This window comes from Phocoena phocoena, chromosome 3 (assembly GCF_963924675.1).
Source record: "Phocoena phocoena chromosome 3, mPhoPho1.1, whole genome shotgun sequence".
In the NCBI taxonomy this organism is placed as follows: Eukaryota; Metazoa; Chordata; class Mammalia; order Artiodactyla; family Phocoenidae; genus Phocoena; species Phocoena phocoena.
Window position 1 is genome coordinate 84,528,076 of NC_089221.1, and position 6,405 is coordinate 84,534,480.

The window sequence follows — 6,405 nt, forward strand, 5'->3', positions numbered from 1 at the left end:
TCCAGGCTTCCAGGACAGTCCAGACATCAAATATTCTGCTCTGTCAAGATGGGGGGTGTACAGCCAGAGTCCAGGCTTCCAGGACAGTCCAGACATCAAATATTCTGCTCTGTCAAGATGGGGGGCGTACAGCCAGAGTCCAGGCTTCCAGGACAGTCCAGACATCAAATATTCTGCTCTGTCAAGATGGGGGGCGTACAGCCAGAGTCCAGGCTTCCAGGACAGTCCAGACATCACATATTCTGCTCTGTCAAGATGGGGGGTGTACAGCCAGAGTCCAGGCTTCCAGGACAGTCCAGACATCAAATATTCTGCTCTGTCAAGATGGGGGGTGTACAGCCAGAGTCCAGGCTTCCAGGACAGTCCAGACATCAAATATTCTGCTCTGTCAAGATGGGGGGCGTACAGCCAGAGTCCAGGCTTCCAGGACAGTCCAGACATCACATATTCTGCTCTGTCAAGATGGGGGGTGTACAGCCAGAGTCCAGGCTTCCAGGACAGTCCAGACATCAAATATTCTGCTCTGTCAAGATGGGGGGGTGTACAGCCAGAGTCCAGGCTTCCAGGACAGTCCAGACATCAAATATTCTGCTCTGTCAAGATGGGGGGTGTACAGCCAGAGTCCAGGCTTCCAGGACAGTCCAGACATCAAATATTCTGCTCTGTCAAGATGGGGGGTGTACAGCCAGAGTCCAGGCTTCCAGGACAGTCCAGACATCAAATATTCTGCTCTGTCAAGATGGGGGGTGTACAGCCAGAGTCCAGGCTTCCAGGACAGTCCAGACATCAAATATTCTGCTCTGTCAGACCACATATCCCAATTTTTAGCAAAAATATTGTCATTAGAGAAAAAGCACAAGAGAGTCTGAGAAAGGACCAGTGACTTTGGTATGAGGGAGATATGTCCTGACAGCATCTCTTACCTACTGTCTTGAAGCCCCAAATCACCAAGCCACGTGGCCATAGCCACGTACTCTCCTGCTTCTTCAAGCTATTTGGTTCTCTGAGGGGAGAGGAGTTGGGTAGGTCTTGGAGGAGGCAAGGGGAAGGTAAGAAAAGGGGAAAATCTCCATTTATTCCCTAAAGCTGTTTCCCAGCACCCATGAAAGGGCTACTGCAGAGATGGGAAGAGACCCCCAACTCCTCTGGCCAGAAACCTTTAATACTAGACTCCAAAAACTAAGGCTGGGGCTGGGGGGCTAGATAGGAGTGTTAGGCACAGGTGTTGGGGGCATCCATCATCTGTAGAGGGGCACCCCTGCCCTTCAGGTCTTCCTCTTTTCTCTTGCAGTCGCACCCCTAGGTCTCCAGAGACAGCCACCAAAAATGGCTCTGCTTGGCAGGGCTTTGGTTTCCTGGACCTCTGTAGATCTCAACACGTAAGTTTGCAGAAAAGTGAGCAATCCAGGCTCTTCTGCCTGCCCGTCTCAGTTCCTTTTCTGCCCCCAGGAGCCATTGTGTTTCTGTCCCATGGGGATGGGAAGCCAGTGGAAACAAGGACCAAGAGCCAGACAGAAAACAACCACCCTGGAAGAGCAGGGAGGAACGTATGCACTTCCTGGGTACCTCGCCAGCATCACCCATCGTTAGCAGCCACCAGCTGCCCCATGCCTTTGCGGATGTAGACAGACTGGATCTCCTTGGTCTTGAGGCAGAGATCGCAGGCCCAGACAGCAGAGGCCTCAGTGGTCAGCAACCCATAGGCGCTCTCAGTCATGCCCGTGCAGTCGCGGTGGAACCACTTCTGGCAGGAAGCCTCACACAGAATGGCATCTTGATCGTCGTTCACCTCACTCCGACAGGCACCACATGGATACACCAGGCCTGGGGGAGGCTGGGGCCCTGAGCTCGCACTTGTCTTGCCAGGGGGTGGCAGGCTATTGGCATCCGGGGTGCCCCAACCCCGCCCACTGCTGTTTGGGGGAAAACGGGGCTGATTTCCATTAACAGCGGCAGCTAGGGAGCCTGAGTGGGGCTCCTGGCGAAAAGCAGTGGGAGCAGGTGCATTTAAGGGCTTACCCCCATCCTCACCACCAGGGCCAGGAAAGCCAGGGTCAGGACCAGGGAAGGGACCTGTGTTGGGGGCGCAAGCTGGGGAGTACCTGACCAGTACCAGGTCTCTGGAGAGGAGAAGGGCCAAAAGGTGCCCCTAGCTAGGCAAAGCGTTGGGGGGGTGAAGGGGGGCCCAGCTCCCCTCTGGAGGCTGTCCCATGGTGGGTGAGATTGTGCAGCGACATCCCCCCACGGGGCCTGGCATCATCTGCCCACCAGGCTGGCTGAAGTTTTGACCCAGAGGCTGGTTGAAGGGTTGGCTGGGAAAGTTCATGTTGCCTGGGGGAGGGTAGCCAGGGCCCTGGGGGGGGCATGTTGAAAGCAGGGCCCATGGGGTTGGGAGGGAAAGGGGGCGCTGTTGAGGAAGAAGCTGGGGGCCTCCTCTACCCCCAGTGTCACAGCCTGGGGGTATCTGGCCTGCCATGCACCCCTGTACACGGAAGCCCCCAAAGGGGACAGGACTGTCCAGGAATGGAGGGGCTGCGCCCCCCACCTTAGGGGCTCCGAAGTCATCCTCAGAAGGGTCGGATGCAACCAGGTGATCCACCATGGGAGTCGGGGGTGACGCAAACTCCGTCGTGCTGGGTGGTGCAGGGGGCAGTGCGGGGCCGCCACCTCCCTCCAGCTTGTCTGGTGGGGGCGGCGCCGAGGCGGCCATGGAGTGGGGGACCGGAGCCAGCGGCGGCGGGGACGGACGCGTCCTGGGGTTGCACCCTGGCCTGGAAGGGGAGACAGGGGCGGCGCAGGCCCCTGCGCGGCAGCAAGCCGGAGGTGCGGCGAGGCGGGGGCGGCGAGCCCCGGCACCAACTGCGCGCTCGCCCAGCCTCGACGCCCGACCAGCCTCGCGGCCCACAGAAATGTATGTTAAGGCAGAATTATGCTCATCCCTTCTTAGTCTTATAAATATTGAAACTTTTTTGTTTTTCTCTTTTGGTGAGAAATAGAAGAGACAATAAAGCTGAATGCCCTGTACTTTAGTTCCCATTCCTTAGGATACTTTATTTCCGGAAAAAAAATTGAACTTACTGCCCTCAAATGCATTAATTGCCTGAATACTCTGTAAAATCCTTTATTTTTATAGCTGTGGTTATATTTAAATTCTGGTATATAGGAAAGAGTAAAAAGGAGCAAGGTAGTGGTTTATATTTGGAGAAGTCTGGAAACATTTTGAGTAAATATATAAGTAGAAAGAGCTGTAGGGAAAGATCAATTCAGCTAACATTTACTGAACACATATTACAGTGCCTTCTATGTGCCAGGCACTGGGTTAGTCACTTTATGGGTATCTTTTAGTTTCTCAACAATCCTGCAAGGTGTTTATCCCTCATTTACATATAAGGAAACTGCAAAATTAAGTGATTGAGCCTAGGATTAAAACACAGTTTTCCATAATGATGTTTTGGACTCCAAAAGCATCATGTTGCTTCAGCACCTACTATTTTTCAGGTACTGGGCATGTAAAAATGAATCAAGGGAATTCCCTGGTGGTCCAGCAGTTGGCACTCCGTGCTTTCCCTGCCGAGGGCCTGGGTTCAGTTCCTGGCTGGGGAACTAGGATCCCACCGGCTGCAAGGTGTGGCCAAAAAAAAAAGAAAAAAAATGAATCAAGTCAGTTCCTGCCTTCAAGGAATTCATATGGTGGTCAGCTGGGAGAGAGAGCCATTCAAACAAATATTTTATACTACCATATGATAAATCCCAGTGTATAATGATGTTCTACAGTAAGAGAGGGAATTATTTCTTATTTATTTATTTTATTGAAGTATAGTACAGTGAAGTGATTCAGTTACATATGTATATTCTTTTTCATATTCTTTTCTATTATAGGTTATTACAAGATATTGAATATAGTTCCCTGTGCTATACAGTAGGACCTTGTTGTTTATCTATTTTGTATATAGTTTTTATCTGCGAATTCCAAACTCCTAATTTATCCCTCCCCTCCTTTTCCCCTTTGGTAACCATAAGTTTGTTTTCTATGTCTGTGCATCTATTTCTGTTTTGTAAATAAGTTCATTAGTATCATATTTTAGATTCCACATATAAGCGATACCGTATGATATTTGTCATTCTCTCTCTGACTTAACTTCACTTGGTGTGCTAATCTCTAGGTCCATCCATGTTGCTGTAAGTGGCATTGTTTCATTCTTTTTTTGTGGCTGATATATTCTATTGTATATATGTACCACATCTTCTTTATTCATTCATCTGTTGATGCACATTTAGGTTGCTTTCATGTCTTGGCTGTTGTAAATATTGCTGCTGTGAACATTAGGGTGTGTGTATCTTTTCGAATTAGAATTTTAAGAGAGGGAATTATTTCTGATAAAGGGAGCTAAATGTGTAATCACTGAAATGTGAAAAGGTATAAGGCTGAAGAAGAGTAGTGTTCTGTGGCTGATTTTGAAGGGCCTGAAATTTTATGTTAAGTAGTTTAGGACATCTGGGTTACTCTGCTTTCAAACAACACTTATTATTGGTTTCCTAAATGGTTGTTGATGCTAGTGGACTTAATTGTTTTATATCTTTGAATATACAAATTAAATTATCAGACTTTTGTAGGACAGGATACATTTGAACACAAGTATTTGCAATACCCATTAGCAAAGTATATTGTTTTTTAATTTTTTTATTTAAAAAATTTTAAAATAATATATTTATTTTTGGCTGCGTTGGGTCTTCATTGCTGCGTACGGGCTTTCTCTTGTTGCGGCAAGCGGGGGCTACTCTTCATTGCAGTGTATGGGTTTCTCATTGCAGTGGCTTCTTGTTGCGGAGCCCGGACTCTAGGTGTGCGGGCTTCAGTAGTTGTGGCACTCAGGCTCAGTAGTTGTGGCACACGGGCTTAGTTGCTCCGCGGCATGTGGGATCTTCCCGGAGCAGGGCTCGAATCCCTGTCCCCTGCACTGGCAGGCGGATTCTTAACCACTGCACCACTAGGGAAGTCCAACAAAGCATATTGTGTTTTAAAAAAGATAGACATACCTGTAAAGTAGATTCCAGTTGTCAATGACTGTCATTGTGAAAGAGTGCATACAAGAGGAGGTATTGGTAGTGTTCACTTGGCAATTTCATATTTTGCAGTATTTATGAAATATGGACAGTGTATTTTAGACAACATACATGGTTTCTTTGTCAGAGAGATGATGTGGGTTTTTAGATTCTTTGAAAGTATATTTGTAGATAAAGGGTATTTTTACAACTGGCAATAACTTTAATGTTTGAAGTATATATTTGCTGTCAGCACATCTGATACAGTGATTGAATTACATAGGAAACCTACAGATTGATATCTTGCAGGCATTGGTGATCTTTGTAAGTGCTATTATTTACTGTGAGAGATAAGTGCATTTTTCAGATGGACCACCCAAAATTTTATTTTTAAACTTCATTTGTAATTTGGGAATTGATAGAAGCTTTAAATATTTGGAGCATCATCCTATATGATATTTGACTTTAGCTTGGTGAAATTGTATTTTCTGTCCCCTCAACTGTTATTCAGTTATGGGATTTCTTGCACTTTGGATTAGTACTCGTCTGTGCCCTTAATAACAGTAGTTGTATTTTGAAACCAAAATTATTGATTTATAGATACATGTATAGGTTCTGATGTATTTTTCTGACAAAAAAATGAAGGTATTATAAGTTAGGAATTTAAAGCCTATAGTACTCAAGTTATACTTCAAGTTGAAAGTATCTTAAAATGTGTAGCTGTTGCCCTGGAAAGAAAAAAAAAATATGGTAATGCAACAGTTATTCTCATAAACACTTTAAAGAGTAGTTCCTCTGCCATATGTACAGTTTGAACAGTTGTTTCTTTTTTTTTTAATCACAAAGCAGGTATCCTTATCATTGGCAGCAGCATGAATTCAGAAATAAAGCTTGCCATTAAAGCTTTACACATTTTTCCTAAATGTTTTCTACACATGAAACTATAACAGAAAGGAGATTTTAGGTCAGGAAAGGGACAAGTGGTCTTTGTTTTTATTGTGGTTATCAAATTAAATATAATAGAATGGTAACATTTGATCCTTAGGTTTTTTTTTAAGATCTCTAGGTTAAAGGAATTTAATGTTTCCAATACAACACGAGCCAAATGAGTTATAAAGTGTAAAGTGTATGTGCGTGCGTGCATGTGTGTGTTGTGTGTGTTACGTGTGTTTATCTTGCTATTGCAACTTCTTAATGAAGGACAGCCACATTTATGCTGTTATTTTTAGGACATTGTACTAAGTTAGAAGTCATATCCATGCTTTATATAAACAGGCCCAAACAGATTCTAAGTTGATTTCATCATGTCAATATCAGAAAATAAGAACTGTGATAACTAATGATGGCATTACTATTGAATTG

At 45.5% G+C, this 6,405-nt stretch overlaps 1 pseudogene; it reads right to left on the reverse strand.

Moving 5' to 3' along the window:
* Positions 1-1,576: 1,576 nt before the first annotated feature.
* On the reverse strand, positions 1,577-2,710 carry LOC136121441 (pygopus homolog 2-like; annotated as a pseudogene).
* Between the last annotated feature and the right edge of the window lie 3,695 nt (positions 2,711-6,405).